General features: G+C 53.1%; 2 long non-coding RNA genes across 2 annotated transcripts in view; both read right to left on the minus strand.

Annotated features, from left to right (window-relative positions):
• Positions 1-360, minus strand: part of LOC138850120 (uncharacterized) — a 117234-nt gene extending 116874 nt beyond the window's left edge. Inside the window, exon 1 of the long non-coding RNA XR_011389643.1 lies at positions 4-360. This is a non-coding gene — a long non-coding RNA (uncharacterized lncRNA). The remainder of the gene's footprint in view (positions 1-3) is intronic.
• A 14977-nt stretch (positions 361-15337) lies between these two features.
• LOC108176449 (uncharacterized) lies at positions 15338-21654 on the minus strand. The gene is made up of 2 exons (XR_011389646.1): positions 21535-21654; positions 15338-16089 (listed from the first exon to the last, which is right to left on the minus strand). It is a non-coding gene; the product is annotated as an uncharacterized lncRNA (long non-coding RNA).
• Between the last annotated feature and the right edge of the window lie 4204 nt (positions 21655-25858).

Consider the following 25858-nt stretch of genomic DNA (forward strand, 5'->3'; position numbering starts at 1 on the left):
CACCTCTGGTCCCTCCATGACGGGCAGCAGCCACCAGAGCGGCCACAGCCCGCCCAGAAAACGTCGCCTCCCACAGTCCTCCCTGAGAGTGAGGCGGAGGAGCAGGACTTTCCCAGAATCCCTTGGTAAAGAGTCCTCGCACCTCATTGGCTAAGATGGGGTCACGTGCACATTGCCAGGCCAATCATTGGCCACGGGGCTGCCCTGTCCCCTAGACACACGCCCGCCATCGGAGGCGCCTTTCTGACGGCTCCGCCTGGTCCAGCAGCCCGGCTGGCCTGGGGGTCAGACCAGGTCCTCACCCAGCACCGCGGGGCGATTAGAAAAGCCCAGGAGAGAGTCCTGTGAGTGGGGTTGAAAACGTCAGAGAGGTACTTTTGCCCTATAATGGTTTAAAATGTTTACAATTTAAATTTCATTGCTTTTTAAACTTCCTGGTATATAAACTTTGAGTCCAGCTTAAGTGACATCTCTGTCACCTCAGAACCACAGCTTTTCTTCTGTAAGACCTCTTGCTGGGGCCAGTGCTGTGGCGTAGTGGGTAAAGCCACCATCTGCAGTGCCGGCATCCCATATGGGCACCAATCCAAGTCCTGGCTGCTCCACTCCCGATCCGGCTCTCTGGTATGGCCTGGGAAAGCAGTGGAAGATGGCCCAAGTGCTCGGTCCCTGCACCCACGTGGGAGACCCAGAAGAAGCTCCTGGCTCCTGGCTTTGGATCGGCGCAGCTCTGACCATTGTGGCCAATTGGGGATGGAAGATTTTCTCACCACCAAACCCCCCGCCTCTCCTTCTCTGTGTGTGTGTAACTCTGACTCTCAAATAAATAGATCTTTTTTTAAAAAAAGAGAACACTTGGATGTGTAAGGATTACATAATTTCTGAACACATATTTTCTTAATATTTATGCATTAAACTAAAGCACACAGTGTTAAACTCTTGTCACCTATATTGAACTGTGCATTAAAATGTAGTGTGAAAGCTATCTATTTGATGCTTTACTTCATCGGGGATTTAAGTTTCAATACATCAGAACAGTTGAGCGACTGGCAAGAGCAGTGAGTAAATGCGGAGGAGATGAGGATGAACTGTTAGAAAAAAAGTCCAGTAGATCATAAGACTGAAACAGAACACTCCTTGAAGAAGCTGAACAGGGGCTTTCCTGAAGCCAGAGAAACCAGCAGAAAGGATGTGCTGGAACTCACCCAGCACCGGGACCAGCCTCGGACACCACACGTGCAACGCACAGACAGCAGGCTCATCTGTGAGCACTGAAGACCGGCAGGCAGTTCTCACTAACACGCCTCTCGTTCCGAACCACAGCCCACGTGGTCGAGCTCCCCATCCTGCTAAAGCTTTCCTGTGAATATTCAGAGCTCAGTGTCTGGCCACCAGGATTAGGGGCTCGGCTTGACTGAAGACGCTCATACTTATCTAAAATGCGTTCTTTATAGGTCATTTGTGTTACTGCTTCATGAATCTGGCCACTTGACTGGCCTGATAATTTAGCTAGGGAAACCATGCTGTGTTATAATGAAGTCTATGAACAATTTCTATAAAATATACTAATATGAACTGCAGGTCCTTTTTTTTATTTTTACCAGTTCCATCCTGAAATTTTCCTTGGTTTCTTTTGTTTTCAGTTCCATCTCGGTGATGCACATGGTTGCTTTCCATCTTGGTTCCGCAGCTTTGCCCACAAGCTCTTTAGGACCTGGAAGGGTTTGCAGGCCCCAGGCACAGTAATAAAACTCAAGTTCACTCTGAGCTGTTGCCAACAGCTTGGAGTGCAGGGCGCAGTGGGCTGCAGACTCCCACCCCAGCCACTCTTTGTCTGGAAGTCCTCAGATGGGGTACCAGGAATACCCTCTTTTCTGCACCAACCTCAGTCTTAATGCCTCTGAGCCTCTCACTTCCCAAGAGGCTCTGGGATACCCTGCGGGGAAGCCAAGCCCAGGAGACCCGTTGGCTCAGCAACGCCTGTGGGCCCCTGGCCCCTGCAGTGGGAAAAGCCCTTTACCTGGGCACACGTTCCTCAGAGTAGAGCGGGCTCTCCCAGGCTGAGGGGGAGGGGCGCAGAAGGCAACAAGGGACGACTCAGTGACTTCTGACGTCCTGTGCATCAGGTTTTGTCTATGGCCTCATCTCGCAACCTTGATATCCTGTGCCTACATTATGTTAATTTTTAGATAGTTCCAAATATTTTTATTACCACTTGAACCCAAGATTGCTTCAAAGAATTTTTGTTTTGACATTCAAGTCGACTATTGCTTTGTTTACCAACTTCTATCTTACTATGGTCAGAGAATTTGAGATTCTTCTCTTCAGTCTTACTACAGAGTCAGTTTTTATCAGTGGCCCACACATATTTAAAAAGAATGCAAGGGCCTGCAATGCCAGCATCCCATATGGACAGTGGTTGGAGTCCTGGATCCTTCACTTTTGATCCAGATCCCTGCTAGTGTACCTGGGAAAGTCCTTGGGCCCCTGCACCCATGTGGGGGACGCTGATGCAGCTCCTGGGTCCTGGCTCTGGCCTGGCCCAGCCCCTACCATTAGGGCCACTTGGGGAGTGAGCCAGAGGATGGAATAACTTTCTCTCTGCATCTCTCCCTCTCTTTCTCTCTGTAACTCTACCTTTCAAATAAATATAAATCTTTAAATAAAAATTTAAAAATGCATATTCCCTATACTCAATTATAACTGGCTTATTTAATATTTAATACCTTCACTAATTTTTTTTGTCTAAGAGAAGAACATTAAAATTTCCTATTGACACTTAGGACTTTTCAAATTTTCCATTTGCTACCAAATTTTCCTTTATTTTGAAGCTACGTTGTTTTGTTATTTTGGTGTACTTTATCATTCATCAATATAAAATAGCTCTTTGTCTTACTGAGAGTTTGGCTCTGGATAACTCATATTAAATAGCTCGCTTATCTGATTAGTATTTCCTCATGAGTCTTTTCCTTTCTCTCTTCAACCACTCTTACAAAATGGCCAGTAGCTAGGATTTCTCCCACCCAGCGTCTCTTTTACTGGGGAAATGTAACCAGTGCACTGAATGGTCAGTTTTGAATGGCTCTTCTCATCTCTTAGGTTTTCCTTTATCACATCTTCTTGTTTTTGTCCTCTTTGGTTTGTTGCATTGATTAAATTTTCTTGCTCCATTCTTTTCTAGCGGTCACTTGGAAGTTACCAATCTGATGTCTCTGGTTTTTCTTGGCTACCCTGAAATTCGTAATACACTTTTAAAATTCTGCTTACCTCTGTGTGTAGATACAATCTGGATTTTTGTCTATTTCCCAAACAAAGCAAAAACTTAGCATGTTTTCCAGTTTCTTCCGAATCCCTCAGAGGTATCTTTTTCTGTAATTGCAGTTCCTTACAAGTTTCCGTACGTTACATAAGAGTTAATATTTAGACATAACTTCATGCTGTAACTATTTCTTGGCTCACTGCTAACTCTTTAAATACTTTCCCTCTTTAGGTTCATTTTCTGTTTTACTAGATATGCTTTTGAGAGATTTTAAATCTGTGAACTTTTGAATTCTTTCCAAAAAAAAGTCTCAATTTTACTCACATATTCAAAATACAGATCTCATTTGCACAAAATGTCAGACCCAAAAATGGCGCCCCTGCAGAATGTCAAAGCTATTATCCCCCCGGTCATCTCCCATTCTGAGCTATGAGGAGATATCTGAAGAGGCTCTGACCTGTTTCTTTGTAGGTGCCATGATTTTTTCTTGCTGATGCCTTGAAGATTCTGTTTATCCTCGGGACACTGAGACCAGCTGGATGTGTGGGATGTACGCTTTCCAATCATCTTCCCAGCATCCTCTGATGGGAGCCCCTGCCTTGCTGCAGGGATGGGAAATCTGTCTTCCTTCCCCGAATCTGCTGCTCCCCACCCCTTCTTTCTCCTCTTACTTCTCTCCCAGTGTCTTTGACCTCTCTCCCCCTCCTCCCTTCCTCTGAGGTAGACAGCAGAACTCCCAGATCGATCATGCTGGATTATGGGAAAATTCTCCATTTAGATGTTACACTTAACGTTTAATACTCAAATTTGTCTATTTTTTGCAGCATGCTTGTTTACTGAGTTTTTAAAATTTCTGTGATCAAAGATATAGACAAAAAAATAAGTGCATCGATTTCTCCTGACTGCCTGTCAGACCCATCACGTGGGCATCCAGTAGCTGTCTGTGAGACAGGTATCCCTTGTCCCCCTACAGGCCAGCAGCTGTGTGGAGCACTGCTCTGCCCGCGGCCCTCAGTGTGCACCTGGGGCGTCACCAGAGCCGGTGCTCACCACTCTGGGTGAGCAAGAACGTGGGGAGAGGCTGCCCTGCTCTGCTGCCCGGCGCAGGACTCCGCAGCTAGCATCTGTTCAGGGGGATTATAGGCTCCAGAATCACAGTCATCTTACACAGCAGAAACTACAGGTTTCACAGTAGTTTCCAGGTTCATGGCTACTTATAATAAATTATCCTAGAAAACTTAGCATACAAGAAAACACACTCACAAGTATTGTCAGTGGTATTATATTCGATGTTGGCTAAGAGACCTGTGAAAATTTCTTAAAGCCCCTTTAAAAATAAGCGAACAAATAATGAGACTCTGTTATAGCGTAAGAAGGACTTTCTGTGACCAAGAAGGATGACTTTTAAGTGAAATCATTCAGCAGAAAAAATGGAAAGAGAGGAAGCAGCCGTTGAGAATGAAATTAATGGTGTGCTGATCAAGGACAGACTTTTAAAAAGAACAAAAGCCCTTGGGAAGGACTGAAGTCACCCCCTTGGAAAACTTCACTGCGTTTCAGGCAGGACCAGAGAGATGATGGCACATTTACGCTACATCTGTCCAGGTGAGTTTTCTGAGCCGCAAAGAAAGACGGTACCGTTTCCAGACAAAAGAGAAGAGCCAGACTGGCACCAGACTCTGCCACTGCGTAAGGGGGCGGAAGAAGGTGGAATGCATCGACAGGGGCTGGGAGGAAGGCACGCAGACTGAGAAGCCTGCTCCAGAGGAGGTGAGAACTGTCGCTCCCCCATTCGCGGAGGAACGACACTAAACCCTGCGCTGTTCTTTTGTCTGCTCTGCTCTTTCCCGGGTTAGCTGCCGGTCCCTCACTCATGGAGGAACGACACCGTCCCGGGTTAGCTGCCGGCCCCTCCACCTCCGTGGAGGGGTGGCACCCCCCACCACTTTCCCCGCTTCCACGGAGGAGCAGCACACCGCTGGCCGGCTCTCTCAGGGGCTGCTTAGATGTTCCTCAGGTGTTCCTTAGATGTTCCCGGTGCATGTTGTCTCTTTCCTCCTTTATAGTCCTCTTCCACCAATCTGCTCTGCTGCCCACACGCCGAGCACACTGCTCTCCTCCAATCAGGAGCAGGATCAGCTTCTGCAATTTATTGGTCAAACTGGAGGCAGCTGAGTAGAAGTTGTTTGGTCTCTCTCTCAGCGCCATATTGTGGCAGAGCAGATGCATAGAATAAGTCTTAATTCCAGTAACTTAGTCTAGTCTCAGTTGCTCCCCACAGTTCCCCCTTTCTTTTTATTCTTTAAGGCACTGATGCGTGCCTGTGTTCGGTGCCCTGCAGTGCATGCTTTGCTCTAGCTGCCTGCAGGTACTTACTGCCTTACTAATCAGGCAGACCAAATCCGAGCCCTCTCATTGCCGTGTTGTGGGGAGACTTATTGATGTTGATACGTGCCTATCTTCGGTGACCTGCGGGGCATACTCTGCTAGAGCTGCCTGCAGGTGCTTATCCTCTTACTAATCAGGCAGACCGAATCCGAGCCCTCTCATTGCCGTGTTGTGGGGAGACTTATTGGTGTTGATAATGTGCCTAACTTCGGTGACCTGCGGCGCATACGCTGCTAGCCGCCCGCAGGTGCTTACTGCCTTACTAGTCAGGCAGACCAAATCCGAGCCTTCTCATTGCCATGTTGTGGGGAGGCCTTATTTTTCTCTATGTCTCTATCTCCGGGCATTCCTATTTCTCTTATTTTACTTCTATACTTCTGTTTCTCTTATCCCTGCAGGTTCCCGGCGCCCCACACCACAGCGGCTTCCCGGCTCTGCGCGGCTTCAGACCGCGCTTCTCTCATCTGTGCGGCTTCCCGGCTTCAAGTGCGCTCCGCGGTCTCCGCGCCTTTCATGCCCACCCCACGGCCTCCGCACTAGCCCCGCGCTTCCTATCTACTCGCGCCCCATGCACTCTCTCCGCTTGTGCCCCGCGAGCTCTCTCTGCGCTCGGCGGCTTCCGCGAATCACGGCCTAGCTCACGTTTCCGCTACCGGTTTAGTTTTCAGTCTAAGTTTCCCGGGCTAACCTGACAAATTCAAACCTAGCTTACGTCTCCGCTTCTGGTTTGGCTTCCTGTCTTTTGCTCCCCGGGCTAATCTGATGAACACCAACCTAGCTTACGTCTCCGCTTTTGGTTTAATTGTTCGCCTTTTGCTCCCAGGGCTGACTTGACGAATCCCAACCTAGCTTACGTCTCCACTTCGGCCTACCCCCGCGGCTTCATTTTCCCTAGCTTATATTTTTCTCTACCCGGTACATTCCCTAGCTTTCTTCCAGCAATATTTATCTCTCATTTCTCCTAGCTTCTCCCCACAGTCCATATCCGAGTCTGTTTCTTCTAGCTTTCACTTTCGCTTTCAACCTTAGATTTCTCCTAGCTTCTCCCCGTAGTCCGTACCCGAGCCTATGCCTAGGCTTTCGCTAGCTTCTTCCGGCACTTTTCCGTCCGGCTTTTCCCTAGGCTCTTCCCTAGTCTCTCCAGTATTTTCCCACTTTTTTCCTCCTAGGTTTCATATCCGAGTCACAGCACCATTATGTCGCTCCCCCTCTCATGGAGGAACGACACTGGACCCTGTGCTGTTCTTTCTACTTGGCTCTTCCCGGGTTAGCTGCCGCTCCTCCGCGGAAGCGGGGAAAGCAGCGGGGGGTGCCACCCCTCCACGGAGGTGGAGGGGCTGGCAGCTAACCCGGTACAGCGTTCCTCCATGAGTGAGGGACCGGCAGCTAACCCGGGAAGAGCCAAGCAGAAAGAACAGCGCAGGGTCCAGTGTCGTTCCTCCGTGAGAGAGGGAGCGACAGAGAACTGCGGACGGTAGGCAAGGAGGTCGACAATCTGCCCCCACCCAGCCCGGCTGAGGCATGCTGAGAAAGGCTTTATGCCGCAAAGGGAAACTTAAGAGAAGGGATGAGAACCACAGACAAGAATCCTTGCGAGACACAGCTGATGCAATGAATACTGCTAGAAAGATTAGGAGTTCAAACTGAAGTGTCAAGTAAACAGCCTTAACATTACAGACCTATGTGGCAAGAGAAAAATCGGGTAATAATTTAGAAGAGAAAGTGCCAAAGGCCCTCAGCAAACACTGGGAGAGGCGGAGGGAAGGTAAATGGGGGCATTCCACAGATCCCATAGCCAGAAGGGGGCGGCGGCAGGGCCATCGGACCCCTTGCTGTGCTTTTTCTTTTTTTTTTTTTTTTTTTTGACAGGCAGAGTGGACAGTGAGAGAGACAGAGAGAAAGGTCTTCCTTTGCCATTGGTTCACCCTCCAATGGCCGCCACGGCTGGCGCGCTGTGGCCGGCGCACTGCGCTGATCCGAAGGCAGGAGCCAGGTGTTTCTCCTGGTCTCCCATGGGGTGCAGGGCCCAAGCACTTGGGCCATCCTCCACTGCCTTCCCCAGGCCACAGCAGAGAGCTGGCCTGGAAGAGGGGCAACTGGGAAAGAATCCTGCGCCCCGACCGGGACTAGAACCCCGTGTGCCGGCGCCGCAAGGCGGAGGATTAGCCTAGTGAGCCGCGGCACCCGCCTGCCGTGCCGTTCTTACAGAAGGCAGGGCACGATCTGGTGAAGAGTTGGAGAAATTCGAGCATCACCTCCAGCAGAATGGAAAAGCCAGCACTTCTAAAATTAGGACCGTCCTCCAGGGGCATGTGGAGAAAGCCTTGGCACTCTCCTGTCTGGTCCTCCAGTTCCCGTCCTCAGCCTCTGAACATCTCAGCCTGAGATCAGGATCCTACCTGGCTTCCTGTGAGAGGAACCAGCTAGCACACAAGAGCAGGATGTGGGCAGCACCCGGCAACTCAGCAGCTCTAGGCGCTGGTCAGAAGCCTGCCCCTCTGCAGCTTGCTCTGGGCTGGTGAGTTCCTTATCTGTGAAACGGGGATTAACAGCATGATGCTGGGGTCCGCGCTGTGGTGCAGCAGGTTGAGCCACTGATTGCAACACCAGCAGCTCATATCAGAGAGCTGGTTTGAGTCCCAGCTGCTCCGCTTCAGATCTGGCTCCCTGCTAATGCACCTGGGAGGGCAGCAGCAGATGGCCCAAATGCTAGGGCCCTGGAGCCGCATGGGAAGTCCAGATAGATTTCCCTGCTCCGGGCTTCAGCATGGGCCAGCCTGGCTCTTGCTGCCAGTTGGGGAGCAAACCAGTGGATGGAAGATCTGTCCCTCTCAAATTAACATAATGTTTACACACATTCACACACACCTGTCACCATATGAGGACACCTCAGGGCTGGAGTGCCAACTTTCTTTTTTGTTGTTTATTGCTATTTCTTACCCAGTCTGCCCAGGTACTCAGAGCCTGAAAGTCCAGGTGGGGCTCCGCTGGGGAACCCGAGGGTCACTGTGTCCGCCCCTGGCCCGGACCCCTGCTCTTTCCTATGTGACTGCCAGCACCCTGCTGCCTGGACGGCTGGTGACAGCTCTCCCTGCTTACTTGGATACCTGTGTTACCTTCACTTGTTCACCTGCTCCTTCACACAATGTGGAACAAGAGCAGCGTGACGGGAATAGAAAGAGTCATCTCATGGCTACTGTGAAAACACGAAGAAATCACTCCTAAAATGAGAGCGCTCCAAGATCCCAACCGCTTCGGATTCCGGTGTTAGAAAAACTGGGGTTGGGTTAGACGGTCCCAGACTGAACATGACGCCAGAAAAGCAAAAAGAGCTCTTGCCCACGCTGGAATCCCGCTAGCTCCTGGTGTGGGTAAATAAAGATGTCCTGGATCCAGAAATAATTATCACCGCAGACTAACTGCAGAGATCTCAAAACATCACAGGTGCAGGAAAAAACAAAACAAAACAAAAAACACAACAACCTTGATGTTCTTGCAAATGAGGGCTGAAGGAAGACGGGTTTGCATGCTTAGCTCTTGGGGCAGAGAGAGTGGAACAAAACCAGTAGCACTAGATTACCAGCAAAGCCTCCAAACCTCCTTTGACGGTTCGTATGGTTTTTTTTTTCCTTCAAGAAACAAAGGTGACAGTTCTCCCCACCGTGTCCCTAAGAGGCTGGCAGCACTGTGTTTACCCGAGGGAATCAAATGAGCCACACAGAACAGGCTGTGCCCGCGGAGCACCCCACCCCTGCGGCTGTGTTCGCTCCTCCCCCTCACTCTCACGTCCCTGCAGCCCACGTTCTGCGGACGGCAGACTGCTTGGACATCCACACCCATCTGGGGCTACGTTTGAGTCCCAGCCGCTCCGCTTCCGATCCAGCTCCCTGCTAACATACCTGGGAAGCAGCAGATGATGCATCTGGGCAGATCCAGGAAACCTGAGATTGAGTGGAATTCAGTCTTTAAAAGTTCTGAGCAAGGCTGAACTCAGCCTGGTGCCTGTGTTCCCCGTGCTGTGAGCGCCACGGCTGGGATTCTGCCCCGCGGAGTGGGGTGTGGGGCGACTCACATCCCGAAGAGCTACTGAGGATGAACCTCATCCAAAGATGACAGCAACAGAGAGGTGCTTCTTCAAGCGCGGGCTGTAGACCACAGGAAGCTGTCAACAGTGGGTGTTTCTGCTTTCGCCCCAGCCTGTGGAATGAGGCCCTCTGGGCACGCGTCCAGGAGCCCCAGTGAAATCCTACACTTGGCAATGACCATGGCCTGTACCCCAGCAGCAGCCCTTACCCCAAAGCAATTGTGTGACCTTTGTCCGGGCGGCCAGCTGTGCACCGACCGCCTCCTGTGGCTGCTGGCCCCTTGGGTTTGAACATTCAAAGGCATCTTTGTGACACTGGGGAGAGGCACTGTGGCCCCTGCTTTCAGACGTGGCTTCCGCTGGACCCGCCCCCATCACCAGCACCACTCAACCCGGGATGGGGCTCCCAGAGAGGCCCTGGTGCCTCCACCAGCAGAGTGCGCCCCTGACGGTGGGGAGAGGGCGCCGGCCTGCTCCTGCTGTCCTGGCACATTGTCCCGGGGCCAGGCTGACTCCAGAGCCACCCTGGTTCTGCTCATGAGAACAGAGTTCTGGGGAAGCAGCCGCCATGGGTCACCAAGACAGAAGTGAGGAGGAGCCGCCAACCTCGGGTCTTACACCAAAGTCAGTGTTTTGGCTTTCAAATCTGTGTTCAAATCACATAAGGAAATAGTCCTAAAAGAGCACCACTAGCAGCCAGGCACACCACGTCCTCTGCCTGCCAGACTGCATGACTGCACGCGTGACCTGCTCCCCTCCGAGTCCTCCACGGAGACAGAGGACCAGAGCATCAGCCTCCAAGGGCGGCTCAGGTTCAGCATTACTGAGACACACACTGAACTACACCCACAGCGCTGCAGCCATTCCAAGCAGCACACGTCATTCTTTTTAGAAGTATTTATCTATTGAGAGAGAGAGAGATTTCCCTTCCACTGGCTTTACTTCCCAGAGGCTGCAATGGCTATGGCTAGGCCACGCCAAAGCCAGCCAGGAGCATAACCCAGGTTCCACCTGGTGGCAGGAGCCCAACCACCTGAGCCACCCCCACAGCCTCTGGGGGTGCACGCGCAGGAAGCTGGAGGCGGGAGCTGACGTGGTACACAGGCGTCTTAACTGCTGTACCGAGTGCCAGCTTGTACCGTTGCACAAGCATTCTTCCAGCAGACAGGCCGGTAGAAAAGAAATGGTAAAATAGAATATTCTCTGTTTTTTCAACTAATATCAATTTTCATGTCTCATGTTTGCCTTTAACCAGAGGCCATGTAAAGATATTTTCAGCGGTATACAATTGAAAATGATTGAACACTTAAGTCTTGGAAAAAAACATATAATTAGGAAATCATGGGGTTTCAATGGAACGTTTGCCTGGGGCTAAAGTAGAGAACGCAGGAAGCTAACAAAGGACCAGTAACAACCCTGGGAGGGTCACGCCTGTCTTCCTGGGTAAATCCCACCAGTGAGACGCGGGGGCTGATCCCACGAGTGAGAGTGGGAGAAGAAACCGGGCACCCTCACCTGCCCCTCCTGTGCAACAGACCAGAGATGCTCTCCGCCTCGGAGCACGCCCCCCCCCCTGCACCCCCCACCAAGGGAGGGGAGGCCCCGGGGCTGGAGCCCGCAGGGATTGTACTGGGTGTGCCTGAGTGAGGCAGGTAAAAGCAAACCCACCTGGCTGTACTTCTGCAGTCCCCAGTCAACATTATCAGTCACAGCGGGGGAAACTTCAATTCTCCCAACACTCTCTCACCAGCTCCCAAACTCGGCCCCCCTGAAACTCCCATGGGTGTGCAGCTATGAAAGGAATCTCAGAAATGCAGAAACGTAGACCCCGTGGAGACGGCGACCCTGGGATCAGCTGGCATCTGTTCCTTCACGTTCCAGAGATCGCCAGTTCCTACAGATGGTGGCCCGGGAAGCAACCGCCCATGACGCTCACGCCACTGCGGATTGGGAACGCACACAGCACCCAAGACGTCCTCTGCTCTGTGACGTCTGGAGCCGCCTGCAGGTCCATCACTCACATGGTGGCCGGGTGATCTGGCTGCTTGCTGGGGCTAGCTTGGGTCTCCTCACAGTATGGAGACTGGGTTCCCAAGAATGAAGAGAGGGGAGACAGACAGACAAACCTAGCTTTGGAAATCACACAGCCTCAGGGCACAGCAGATTAAAGCCCCAGTCTGCAGCGCCGCCATCCCATATGGGCACTGGTTCGAGTCCTGGATGCTCCACTTCTGATCCCGCTCTCTGCTATGGCCTGGGGAAGCAGTAGGAGATGGCCGAAGTCCAAATCCTTGAGCCCTGCACCCACGTGGGAGACCTGGAAGAAACTCTTGGCTCTGGCTTCGGCCTTTGCAGCAATCCGGGGAGTAAATCAGCGGATGGAAGACCTTTCTCTCTCTCTGTGCCTCTGTCTCTCTTTTAACTCTGCTTTTCAAATAAATAAATAAATGAATCTTTAAAAAAAAAAATCACACAGCCTCACTGCTGCCATTCAAAGCCCCGCCCAGGTTCAAGGTTCAAGGCTCAAGAAGTGGGAATAGGTCCTGGTGTGAAAAAAAAGCTGAAGTCTGGGGCTGGTGTTTGGCTTAGCGATGAAGATGCCCAGACACACCCCACATTGGAGCACCTGGTTTGATACCTGGTTCTGGCTCCCAACTCCAGCTTCCTGCCAGAGTGCACCCTGGGAGGCAGCAGTGATGGTTCAAGTAGATGAGACCTGGATTGGGTTCCCAGCTCCTGGCTTTAGCCCCAGCCAATGTGGGCATTTAGAGAGCGAACTGGCAGCTCGGAGCATGTCTGTCTGTCTGTCTATGTCTGTCTGTCTTGCCCTCTCTTTGCAAAACAAAAAGCTTTCTGTTCTGTTAAAAAATTTTAAAATTCATGTGCCTGTGAGGTCTTCAAACACTTCATGGAAAATGCATATTGTGAGGCAACAGCATGATTTCAAAGTTTTGCACCACAATAGATTTCGTTTTCTTAAAATGTATTTTCATTTTTTGAGAGAGAGGAAAAGACAGCATTCCTTTCCAATGGTTCATTTCCCAAATGCCCACAACAGCTGGGGCAGGCCAGACAGACCAGCAGCTGGGAACTCAATCCAGGCCTCTCCCGCGGGTGACAGGAACCTGAGGGCTTGAGCCATCATCTGCTACATCCCAGGGTGCCCATTAGAAGGAAGCTGGAATTGAGAGCAGAGTTGGGACTCAAACCCAGGCCTCTGATGCAGGATATGCACAATCCAAAGTGGTGTCTGCTGGGTACGACCCAGATGGCCTCAACATCTGGGACAGTGCCAGGCCAAAGCCAGGAGCCAGGAGCTTCATCCAGGCCTCTGATGTGGGTGGCAGTTGCCCAAGCACTTGGGCCATCTTCTGCTACTTTCCCAGGAGCACCTGCAGGGAACTGGATTGGAAAAGGAACAGGCGGGTCTCCAACCAGCTGCCATAGAGGATCCTGGCATCACAGGTGGCAGCTTAACACGCTGCCCCCCTCCCCAACAAGTACTTAACTGTGAGGCTAAATGCTCATCCCTGAACTGATCTTTCAATCCTGCTTTTCTGCAAAGGTCTTGACATGCCCTCAGTGTGCTGTAGCCATTTTTGGGAAAAAGATCAGTTCCAGGGAGCAGCAAGACAAAAGGGGGATCTTCCTCTTCACATTCGTGTACCTGCTGTTGGAAGAATGTGCTTCGCGTGGCCACTGCTCATGGCATTGTGGGTCTCGGTAGCCAGTCCTTTGTCGGTCTACTCTGATGGCTGAACAAGCCTGAAGAAAGTCTGTCCTTAAGGATGCAAATGAGTAAGAGGAGGGGTGGGCACAGGGTGGGTGACGGGAATGAAAAAGAGTCAGCGTTCAGAGGACAATGGCCCGTGGCCCATGCTGGCTGGCGTGTGGGCCCAGAGTCTTCTGGGAAGCAGCCCCGGCCCTCTGCGGAAGCTGCCGCAGGGGCTGTCTGCACACCGACACTGCCTCTCCATGTAATGTCGCATTGCCGATGTTCTAGTGCGAGAGATAACACACCCAGGCTATGGCAAGTCAGCGCGTGCAGTTATTCAGAGTTCGGTATTTGCTGTCGGTCTTTCTCAAGAGAAAATTTAATTCACGTATTTTACGAGTGTGTTATGAGTTAATCTCTTTTCGTAATGAGATAACAGTGGGCTCACACTATGTGGAGGGGTAGCTTTACCCTAGCGTAGGCCAAGGTGCTGTCCCCTGAAAACAGGCTGGGTGATGGCCAGAGGGAGCAGGGTGGGGCTCAGAGGCACAGAACGAGAGCCCCTTGGCCAGGTGACCTGCTCACCTGCAGATGCTGCTCAGGGAACCAGCCTGAAGAAATACTAGCCAGCCTGCAAGGGCAACCTTAGCTCACCACTCTTCCATCAAAATCCTCCCGGTGAGGGCTCCAGACCCCACCAGCGTGATTTCCAGACCCCAGTCCTGGCAAAGCAACTCGCAGGGAGCGCTGAGCATGCCCCCGGTGGGCACAGCAAGCCCTTTGTTCTTCCTTGCCCAGCCTATGGCTGCTGCCCGGGGCCCTGGGAAGTGCCTGGGCCTAGGGCATCCCCAGTTATAGAGGAGACCCCAGCCCTGTACAGCCGCAGAACCCCTCTCTTGATCTCTCACAGCTTCCCAGAGCTCAGAGCTCAGGCAGTGTTGGTCACAATGAAACACAGCCGAGCGCAGCATGGAGACCCACAGTCCCGCCACAGGGACCCCAGCCTCCAGCGAAGGGCCACCCCCACCTCCACGTGGCAGGGAACAGCCCTGACCTCCACAAAACTGCTCAGCCTCAGGGCCTGCGTCGTGGCTCCAGGGGTTAAGCGGAGGCTTGTGACACGGGCATCCAACATGGGGGTGCAGGTTCATGTCTGGGGCTGCCCCGCTTCTGATCCAGCTGCCTGCTAATGCACCTGAAAAGGCCGCCAAAGAGGGCCCAGATGCTTGGGCCCCAGCCCCCGGCCCTGGCTGCTGTGGCTGTTTGGGGAGTGCACCAGTGGGTGGAGTATCTCTCCCTCCATGCTCAGACTCTGCCCACAGTTTGCTCCCTTCTCCTGGGGGAAGGGAGGTTTTCTTCCCCTCTGGTCTATGGCCCACCTGCTGCCCCCTCCCTCCTCCGACCCCCCCCCCCCCGCCCTTGCCACATGGTTTGGTCTTTTGGCTGCAGCAGGCAAACAAGAAAACAGCCCAACGTCCATAGGGCCCTGAGGTCAGGCTGACTGGAGCTTGGACAACAGCAGGAGAGGAAGGCGCCCGGCCAGACCCTCTGCCGAGCGAGGTCACCGCGAGGCCACCTGTGTCTCTCCTGCAGGTCTCCTGTGGCCCCTGCCCGCACACACAGCCCGTCAAGAGAAAAGCCCCATTCATTCCGGACGACAACACGGGAGCCGAGAAGCACGTCCAAGTCAAGGGCTGCCCTTGGCTGCTGGGTCCCAGAATCTGCGTAAGTTTTCCCAGAAGCGAAGGGACGAGGGGCCCCTGGCTTCCCTGGTTGTGTTTCTGCTATTAAAAAACATTCTGAAAAAGGTTTCCAAGAACAAAGACACAGTTTTTTCTAAAAGTAAAAAAAAAAAAAAAAAAAAAAAAAAAGCGCTTGCAACTTCTAATTCACATTTTTCCCAAATATTTTTTTAATTGTCATGCCAGTTTTGAAAAAGAGCAGGACATCCTATAACCCTTACTCATCTGCCACATGGTAGGAATTGCAGGCGTCTGTTTAGCACAGGTCCAAGGAAGCACCTAACTATTGTACCAGTATTCGTTGCCTGTTGCTAATGACAGGCATTTTGAATCTCCGCTCAGTGCCTGTCGCCTACCAGGAAACAGGTTGGCGATTTCTGCAGCCCGCTCTCCTGCGTGTGTGCACATTTTCAGAATGAGGCGAAGCCGTGTCTCTCAGCTGCCTGGGTCTCTGTTTCGACTTTGTCTACGCTCGTTTGCTCGTGATCCGCACATCTCTCGAGTCGGAAGCCCTGTGTTCTCAGCTGTTCTCAGTGGAGCTGGTCCATGGGTCCGAACCCAGCCTGCAGCAGCTCTACATCACGGTCTGCAAGTCCAATTAACTTCAGCTCCTAACCAACATCTCACCAGGCTGACCGGAAGCAGAAATCCAGTATGAATTTTTATTGGAGGTGGATTTCCTGCCCGCTCTCAGGATTGCACAAGAACTCAGGAAGCACGGGCGATGCTGAGACGAAGGAATTCCGCTGTAGGCTCAGCTGGCCTTGGCAGTCACTGATTCGCACTTATATTTGCATGTTGCCTTGAAAGATCCAGCTCAGTGCCGAGGCTGGAGGCCCCGAGGCCGGGAATGCAGCCGTCTGCTCCTCTCCAAGTGCTCCCAGGGAATGGGGCACAGGTCCTACGGAAAAAAGACCCAGGGCTTTTCCTGTTCCACTGCCATCCACGCAGGCTCCTGGGAGCCTCCCTCGACATGTTCCCTACCCCCTGGACACCTGCACCTCTTCGATCCATATAGACTGTTGGAAGAAAAAGGAAGAGGCTGGGGAGAGGCTGTCCCGGAGCAGATGCGTTAGCCTCCGAGGTCGGAGCGCAGGCAGCCTGGGCTACGGCGGAGAAACCCTGAGAGGCTGCTCGCCTTCCCGATGTCTCCAAAGCAGCAAAACTGAGACACAAATTAATACTGGTTTTATTATTTTATTGGAGAGGCAGAGAGAAAGAAAAGCAGAGAGGGAGGTGGGGAGAGTCCTCCATCGGCTGATTCATTCTCCAAATGCCCCAGACCCTGGAACTCAATCCAGGTCTCCAGTGTGGTGGCAGCAAGTTGACTGCCTGAGCCATCACCTGCTGCCTCCCAGGGGCTCACATCTGCAGGAAGCTACGATTGGAAGCAGAGCTGCGGCTCAAACCCAGGCACCCCAGCCAGGGATGCGGGTGACCCGGGGGGCGGCTTCACTGCTGGGTGAACGAACTGTCTTGCTGCAGCGTAGCAGAACAAGAACTGGCCAGCACCCGCTGAAGGACCTGGGCCTGAGGGGCTGTCCTGAGACCCAGGAGCCACCTGAGATCTGAGAGCCCATCACCTGGGACCCAGGAGTTACCCAGGACCCGGGAGCAACCTGAGATCCGAGAGCCCATCACCTGGGACCTGGGAGCCGCCTGGGATCCGAAAGCCCATCACCTGAGATCCAGGAGCCACCTGGGACCCGAGAGCCCATCACCTGGGATCCGGGAGCCCCCTGGGACCCGAGAGCCCATCACCTGGGACCCGAGAGCCCATCACCTGGGACCTGAGAGCCCATCACCTGGGAACTGGAAGCAACCTGGGATCCAGGAACCCGTGGCAGAGTGGGACGGGGCAGGGGTTCCAAGAGACAGGAAACACAATTCTATGGAAGAGGAAAAGCGAGTGGCTCCCTCCCACCGGGCAGCACCTGGGAGAGGAGCTGCTCTGTGAGAGCCGGCAGAGCCCTCGCAGCGTAGCATGCTTTCTGGGCAGGAGGACAGGCCAGTGAGGAGGGAAATGTGCATTTGCCCAGAGCACAGGGAGGCCAGGGTCTGAAGGGAAGGCAGAGGCGTGGCTGAGCTGGGCAGAGGAGGGGGCAGTGAGGGCAGGAGTGCATCTCTAACAGCCCTGACCAGTCACAGGGACCAAAGTGGAGGTGGGGGCAGAGGTGGAGCCGGGGTGCGGGCTCCGGCGGGCCTTATGGGCAACGCAGACCCCAAGTGCTCAGTGACTTCTGTCTTCGCTTTGTGAGACGAAGATGTTTGCGCCTTTTGTTTACAGCTGTAGCCATCAGCTAAATTCTAGAACTTCAAAAAAAAATCCAAGTTGTCTGCCTTCACATTACCCAGAGCCGTCATTCTGGGAGAAGAAGTCCCACTTGGGCTGGGCTGGAGGGAGGAGCTTAGGTTCTGGAGATGCACACCCATGGGCCTAACCCCAGAAGTCCCGTCTTTGGGGCAATAAGCGTATTTCTATGCATTGTATAAATAAGAGGAAGCATGTGGCAGGCACTGTGGCACGGCAGGGTAAGCAGACACTGTGACACCGGTATCCCTTATGGGTGCAGGTGTGCTGCTCCCGGCTGCTCCTCTTCCAACTCAGCTCCCTGCTAATGTGCCTGGGAATGCAGCAGAAGACTGCCAGGTGTTTGGGCCTCTCCCATCCACAAGGGAGACCCAGATGGCTCCTCCATTTGGGGAATGAACCAGAGGATGGAAGACATCTCTCTCTCTCTCTCTGCCCCTCTGCCTTTCAAATAAATAAATAAACCTTTAATAAACAATGCCAGGAAGACACAACTGGCCTTGCAGTTTTAGAATGTGTCGTCAGGGCTACAAAGGCGACTTGGTTGTCAACATCCTTCATCTCACTCCTTTATTTGTTCACTCAATACAAGAGTGCTTCAAAAACACCAGGGGAAAATGGAATGAAAAGGTGTTGGGTGCAAAGAAATTTTTTTAAATCCATACCTAGTTTTTCCATAGTATACATTTACCACCCACGTAGAGAAAATGTTGATTCTGCCTGCTTAGCATCTTTCTCTTCATAACAGATTCTGATCTCCTTGGTAACACCCTCTCCCTGCGTGCCACAACCCACTGATCTGAAGGCACCAGCGTCCACTTGAGGCCAGGCCAGGGACCACTCGCTGGGTGAGGGATGGATTGTGATGCAGACAGAGCCCATGCCGCTGAATCTTCCGTGGAAGATTGCAAAGGCATAACCCCTTATCTTGCCAAAACTGAAATCCAGAGTTGGGGTTCAGGCCTGGAGCTACAGGGAGTCTCTGCTCCACAGCACGACGGCAGACCCGAGTTCCGAGGCCCCGGAGCAAGGGCGAGTCCGAAGGGAACGTTTGGATCCCTCGGTCCGCCCTGACCTGAGTGACCCCTGGACTTTGCAGTTACACGCGCTTGTTTGGTTCAGGTCAGTTTGGGTCACAGCTGGCTACCTGCAAGTGAGTGTGTCTTAGCTGAAGCAACCTGGAACGCTGGTCCGGTGCCACGGACATTGTCGCGAAGTTTGTGCCCTGTCGAAAGAAGGAAGAGAGCCCGGCACAGCCCCAGGCTTTGCTCTTGCAGGGTCATCAGGCAGAGCCGCTCGGAAAAAACAGAAGCACTCCCTGTCCATGCGGCCTCAGCACCTCATGTGCGTGTTTTTAAGAGTGGGGCCGGCGCTGTGGCGCAGTGGGTTAACGCCCTGGCCTGAAGCGCCGACATCCCATATAGGTGCTGGTTCGAGTCCCGGCTGCTCCTCTTCCGATCCAGCTCTCTGCTATGACCTGGGAAAGCAGCAGAAGATGGCCCAAGTCCTTGGGCCCCTGCACCCGCGTGGGAGACCCAGAAGAAGCTCCTGGCTCCTGGCTTCGGATCGGCGCAGCTCCGGCTATTGTGGCCAGTTGGGGAGTGAACCAGCGAGTGGAAGACCTTTCTCTCTCTCTCTGCCTCTCCTCTCTCTGTGTAACTTTGACTTTCAAATACATAAATCAATCTTAAAAAAAAAAAAAACACATACACACAGTGAAGGCAGAGCCGACTTGAGAGGACTCAGACAGGAAAGCCGGGCGTCACCCTGTGTTGGCCTCGTGGATGGCGTTCTGTCCCTGCTTAACAGCTATTCTGTTTGGCTCCCTCGGTCCGCCCTGACCTGAGTGACCCCCTGGACTTTGGTCAAAGGTGCCAAAGGTCCCAGGTGTCCTGGGAAGAACTGCTGTCTGTGTTTGGTTTTGCCATTACCCAGCTTTGTGACCTTGGGCAAAATGCTTCCGTGTGGGCCTGGAAGTTCTTATCCCGAAACGGGCTGGGAGGGACCCCATCGACTGCGGAACCTTAGAGGCTTAGTTTCTGAAGTGACAACAACAAACACCGATGTGGGTATGCAAAGGGGATTCAAAACTCTAGAAGCCCAACGAAAATGAAGGGATAAAAAAACCACACACGTCAGTAGTCCAAGGAAACGCTATCCTCACTCCGACTTGGCTGAATGGCCTTGGCGGCAAGTGTCTGCTGTTTGACCACGGGTCTCTGGGGAGAGAAGGCACCTGGACTTGGAGCGCTGGGCAGGTTCCGCGGCCGGTGCTCCTGCTGCAGCCCGTCAATCTGCCAGTCTGTGTGCAACATTCTCAGATACCAGCCGCTGGGGGCTGGGTGAGCTGCGCCAGCACAGGCCTGCTCAGGTGCACCAGCCACCCGCACCCTCAGCTTCTGCACTTCTCGAAAGGCCTCACTCAAGGGCGCATCTCCCCTCCACGACTGTGTGTGTCCTTGCTGCCTGCCATCAGACGGATCCTGGACGAACTCGCCCTCGTCACTCAGTGCCCAAGGGAAGGGGCGCTGCGGGGAGTCGCGGTGGTGCAGGCGTCACTGCTCCGTGCTAGGCTGTGCCGAGGAGGGCTGGAATCCTGCATTGCACGGATTGGCTGGGTGTTCTGTAACACTGCCACACCTCATGGGTAAACGTACCTATCGCCATGTGGGCAAAGAGCCACTTCCTTACGCCTGTATGAGAACGCCCCTCGGACCACTGCGGAAAAGTCAATCTCTCGGCCTCTTTTTGTGTCTCCATGAATTATTCAAAAAGCAAACCAAGGGAGGAATTTGGCTCACGGTGAGCAGACACCCAGTCCCACATCAGGGAGCCTCCCCACTCCAGCTGCCTGCTGAGGCAGACCCTGGGAGGCAGCAGGGGAGAGTTCAAGAGGTTGGGTCCTTGCCTCCCCGCTGAAAAACACGGACTACGTTCCCAGCTCTCGGCTTCAGGCCGGCTCCGCCCTGGGGGTGGAAGGCACCTCGGCTGGGGGTTCCCCCGTGTCTCTGCATCTCCAGTATAAATACATTTTAGAAATAAGAGTAAATACGCCACGCGCCCTTCAGTGAGCGACACGGGCAGCACATTTTGGACAGGCCCAGAAAGCTCTCCCTTCTCCAGCCACACAAAGAGCGCATTGATACGCGGCAAGAATGAGCGGACGAGCGGTGAGGACACACGGCCTCTCCCGGGGACAGCAGGGCTGGAGGCTCACTCACAATACCCGGCAGAGGGACCGCCCTCGGACTCTCCTGGCTGCAGTGCGTAATCTTGGTGAGGGACGAGCTTCCGGCTGTGATGGCGACGGAGCAGCGAGAGGGCAGTCGGCCAGGGCAGAGAGGGGACAGCGGAGCCCAGGAGCAAGTTTGTCAACCGGCAGGCTCTGTACCGGCCGTGACCTCCTGCGGCCACCTCATTTCCTGGACCTGTTATCTTGCTTTTTTTGCCATAAAGAAATGTGCCCACTGATATCTTTGAAATGACATTCTGTACACAGTTATCCATGCTAGAATTGCTTGCAATTGTAAAAGGTTGGAACTGACGTAGAGAGCTGGTGAGCTCAGCTACGGACAGCCACACCAGGCGACATCTGAGAGCTGCCACACACAGAAAGACCTCCTGTTAAGTGTGCAACGTTGACTTCAGACTGCCACACAGTGTATGAAAAACAGGAGAAAAAAAAAAAAAAACCAATGAAGAAACACAGAAAGTGGTAAGGAAAGGAGGTGATGACTGGCCTTAGGAACATAGGTCTCACCCTCAATGCACGTGTGTACACACACACACTGCCCCCCAACCCCGCCCTGGCCACCACTCCCTCTTTTTAGAAATAACTATTGTGGGAAATATGTTTACTTTAACCCTTTGTAAATGTACATTTCACCCGTCTTAAATACATTCAGAATGCTGTGGATCTGTCACCATGATCTTACCCAACACATTCTCATTAACCCACCACCAACAACTCGGCACCTGTTAAACAAGAACGGCTCACCCGACCCCAGCCCCAGCCCCTGGGCACCTCCGGCCTACTCTCTGTCTCTAGGGATCGGCCTCTTCTGGGTTCTCTGCAGAAGTGGCAACCGTGCAGTATCTGTCCTTCTGTGTCTGGCTTATTTCACTGTCTCACATACATTCCCTTCGCAGGAAAACACCGGGTAAACACAGTTGTGAGTCTGAAGTGCCTGCAGGAACAGAGAGTACAGATCTTGTGAAATGTGTGGGCGTGCCCCGGACAGGACAGCTCCGGCCTCTGAGGCGTCCCAGAGACCCTGTTGCAATCTGAAATGTTAACCAGAGGCCCCGCATGCGAACGCCCTTTTAACCAGAAAATGAAGTCATATGGCCCTCTTCCCTGCAAGCCTTGGCTCAGGTATGCCCAACTCTTTTTTTTTTTTTTTTTAAGTATTTATTTATTTGTTTGAAGGCAGAGGCAGAGAGAGACTTCCATCTGCTGGTTCACTTCCCAGATGGCCACAATGGCCAGAGCTACACCAATCCCAAGCCAGGAGCCAGGAACCTCCTCTGGGTCTCCCACGCGGGTGCAGGGGCCCAAGCACTTGGATCATCTTCCACTGCTTTCCCAGGCCACAGCAGAGAGCTGGATCAGAAGAGGAGCAGCTGAGACTTGAACTGGCGCCCATATGGGATGACAGCATTGCAGGCAATAGTTTTACCTGCTATGCCACAGTGCTGGCCCCACTATGGCCAACTCTTTACCCAGAGCCCTAAAGGCCTTAGGAGGGTCGTGACTCCTTTCTGAAATTGGTAACTTGCTGTGTGTTCCCTTCTGGAGAGTTCTGCAGTAGTCAGAGATTTTTCAAGGTGGCCATGATTCCCCAGAAGCCAAGCACCACTGCTGACTAGGATAATGAATGCTGTCCGCTCCTGTGAGACGTGTGTAAATGCCTCCATCACTAGCTAGCTTGCCTAACTGTGTGATAAATGAACCCACACTGAAAGATGGGTCTCCGGCTCAGGCCTTACAGAAATCCATGACTAAAGAAAATAACCCAGGGCCCGTGTTGTGGTGCAGCAGGACAAGCCGCCACCAGCGACACGGGAATCCCACGAGGATACAGATTTGAGTGCCGGGTGCCCACTTCCGACCCAGCTCCCTGCTAATGGAAAGCAGCAGAGGACGGCTCAAGAACGTGGTCAGGGCCGACCCAGCTCCCTGCTAATGGAAAGCAGCAGAGGACGGCTCAAGAACGTGGTCAGGGCCGACCCAGCTCCCTGCTAATGGGAGGCAGCAGAGGACGGCTCAAGAACGTGGTCAGGGCCGACCCAGCTCCCTGCTAATGGGAGGCAGCAGAGGACGGCTCAAGAACGTGGTCAGGGCCGACCCAGCTCCCTGCTAATGGGAGGCAGCAGAGGACGGCTCAAGAACGTGGTCAGGGCCGACCCAGCTCCCTGCTAATGGGAGGCAGCAGAGGACGGCTCAAGAACGTGGTCAGGGCCGACCCAGCTCCCTGCTAATGGGAGGCAGCAGAGGACGGCTCAAGAACGTGGTCAGGGCCGACCCAGCTCCCTGCTAATGGGAGGCAGCAGAGGACGGCTCAAGAACGTGGTCAGGGCCGACCCAGCTCCCTGCTAATGGGAGGCAGCAGAGGACGGCTCAAGAACGTGGTCAGGGCCGACCCAGCTCCCTGCTAATGGGAGGCAGCAGAGGACGGCTCAAGAACGTGGTCAGGGCCGACCCAGCTCCCTGCTAATGGGAGGCAGCAGAGGACGGCTCAAGAACGTGGTCAGGGCCGACCCAGCTCCCTGCTAATGGGAGGCAGCAGAGGACGGCTCAAGAACGTGGTCAGGGCCGACCCAGCTCCCTGCTAATGGGAGGCAGCAGAGGACGGCTCAAGAACGTGGTCAGGGCCGACCCAGCTCCCTGCTAATGGGAGGCAGCAGAGGACGGCTCAAGAACGTGGTCAGGGCCGACCCAGCTCCCTGCTAATGGAAGGCAGCAGTGGACGGCTCAAGAACGTGGTCAGGGCCGACCCAGCTCCCTGCTAATGGGAGGCAGCAGAGGACGGCTCAAGAACGTGGTCCGGGCCGACCCAGCTCCCTGCTAATGGGAGGCAGCAGAGGACGGCTCAAGAACGTGGTCCGGGAGGCCAGGATGGAGCTCAGGCTCCCACCTTCTGCCTTGCGCCTGGTCCAGCCCCTGCTGCTGCTGCTGCCATCGGGGAGTGAAGCGGTAGATGAAAGATCTCTTTGCTGTGTCTCGGTCTCTCCCCCCACGCCCCGCCTTTAAAAGAAATCTTTTTAAAAAAAGATCCTTAGAACTGTCATTTATTTTTCTGGTCTATTTGTTTCATTATAAACTGCCACGCTTGGTAAAAATAATGGCACGTTTGAACTGGTGGCACACACAAGGACCACTCCAGGGGCCCCTGAACTCACAGCCGTCTGGGCAGGAGGCTGGGGTCTTTGCCACTCGCTCCACAGCCAGTGATCCACTGCTGCGTGTCAGCTGTAGCAGTGGCTACAGCTCGGGACACAGCGTCTAGTGAGATGCTGTCTCTCCCCAGTGGGGCCTGCATCCCACTGAAGGCATTTACAATGTGGGAGTCAGTACTACAGGGCAGCTGTGCCCAATCACACACTTCTCACATGTGGGGGCTCACTCCCCTCCCTCCCCACTCTCAGGCCATCCCCCCTTTGCCCTCCCACCCCTCCACGGGAGCCCAGCATGACCCACTGGGCCCCTGCCACAGCCACTGCTTCACCACGTGGGCTGCTGAGACCTGGGGAAGGGGCTGCCCTGTGTGGGACTCAGCACAGGTGGGCAGAGCATGGCTGCTGGCGGGGAGGGGCCGTCTGGGCTGTCTCAGGCACCGGAATCCTCAGACTTACATTTTGGCACAACCATTATGCATAGGATATTACCTCCTTTGTGTGTTAAAGGTGCTACTTAGTACACATTTAAGGGTGCCACAGGAGTAAGAGAATGCCGTAATTATGCCTTAAAATAATGGGTCACACAACAAAGGCCAGGCTTCCTGAATGCCTTGAATGCAAAGGGAATGAGTTTTCCCATCAGGTTGCTGGTCACTCGCTGGCTCTGACTCTACGACTTCCAGCGTTTCTTCCCGGTGCTCAGCAGGTGAATCGTGTCGCACAGCCAATGCAGGCGGCGAGATCTGGGCTCAGGTTTGGGATTTGAGCTGATACTGTGAAGGGATAAGACTGGGATGCCAGGAGGATGAGTTTGTCCTGTGTGTGTGATGGACAAGGCTCCCTGGGGACAAGAAAGACAGTGACAGGCAGCCGCATCCTCACTCACTCACCCTAGGAATCCCTCATGGGATGCAGCAGAGACTTCACAGACGTGGCCACGGGCCACAGCCATGTCTGAGCTTGAGAGATGCCACTTAATCCCGAGTCCCTCCAAGCAGGAAGGGGAAATGGAGGCACAGAGCAGAACGAGGAGATGCAGAGGGAGGAAAGCTGCACCTGCCGGCTCTGAGGACAGAGCCAGGGAGGGAGGGTACGGGTCACAAAGCCCGGAAAAGGCGGCCAACCTAACCCAAGACCACGGGCAGCAGTGACAGGTGGATTTCAGCACAGAGGAACTGTCAGGCTGCTCCCCTGCAGCCACACACACACACACAAACACATACACACATACCCACAAACACATGCATACACAAACACACATACACACCACAAATACAAACACACACATACCCACAAACACATGCATAAACACACACACATACACACCACAAATACACATATACCCATAAACACATGCATGCACACCACAAATACACACATACCCACAAACACATGCAAACACACACACACACCACAAATACAAACACACACATAACCACAAACACATGCATAAACACAAACACACACCCAAAAACACATGCATACACAAACACACATACACACCACAAATACACATATACCCACAAACACATGCATACACACAAACACATACATACACACACAGCACAAACACATATACACACACACACATACCCACAAACACACGCATACACAAACACACACACACACCACAAATACAAACACACACATACCCACAAACACATGCATAAACACACACAAACACATGCATACACACACACACACCACAAATACACACGTACTCACAAACACATGCATACACACAAACACATACATACACACACAACACAAACACATATACACAGATATACACACACACACATACCCACAAACACATGCATACACAAACACATATACATGCCACAAATACAAACACACATATACCCACACATGCATAAACATACACACCACAAACACATGCATACACAAACACACATACACATCACACACACACACCCACAAACACATGCGTACACACAAA

This window comes from Oryctolagus cuniculus, chromosome 6 (genome assembly GCF_964237555.1).
Source record: "Oryctolagus cuniculus chromosome 6, mOryCun1.1, whole genome shotgun sequence".
Lineage (NCBI taxonomy): Eukaryota > Metazoa > Chordata > Mammalia > Lagomorpha > Leporidae > Oryctolagus > Oryctolagus cuniculus.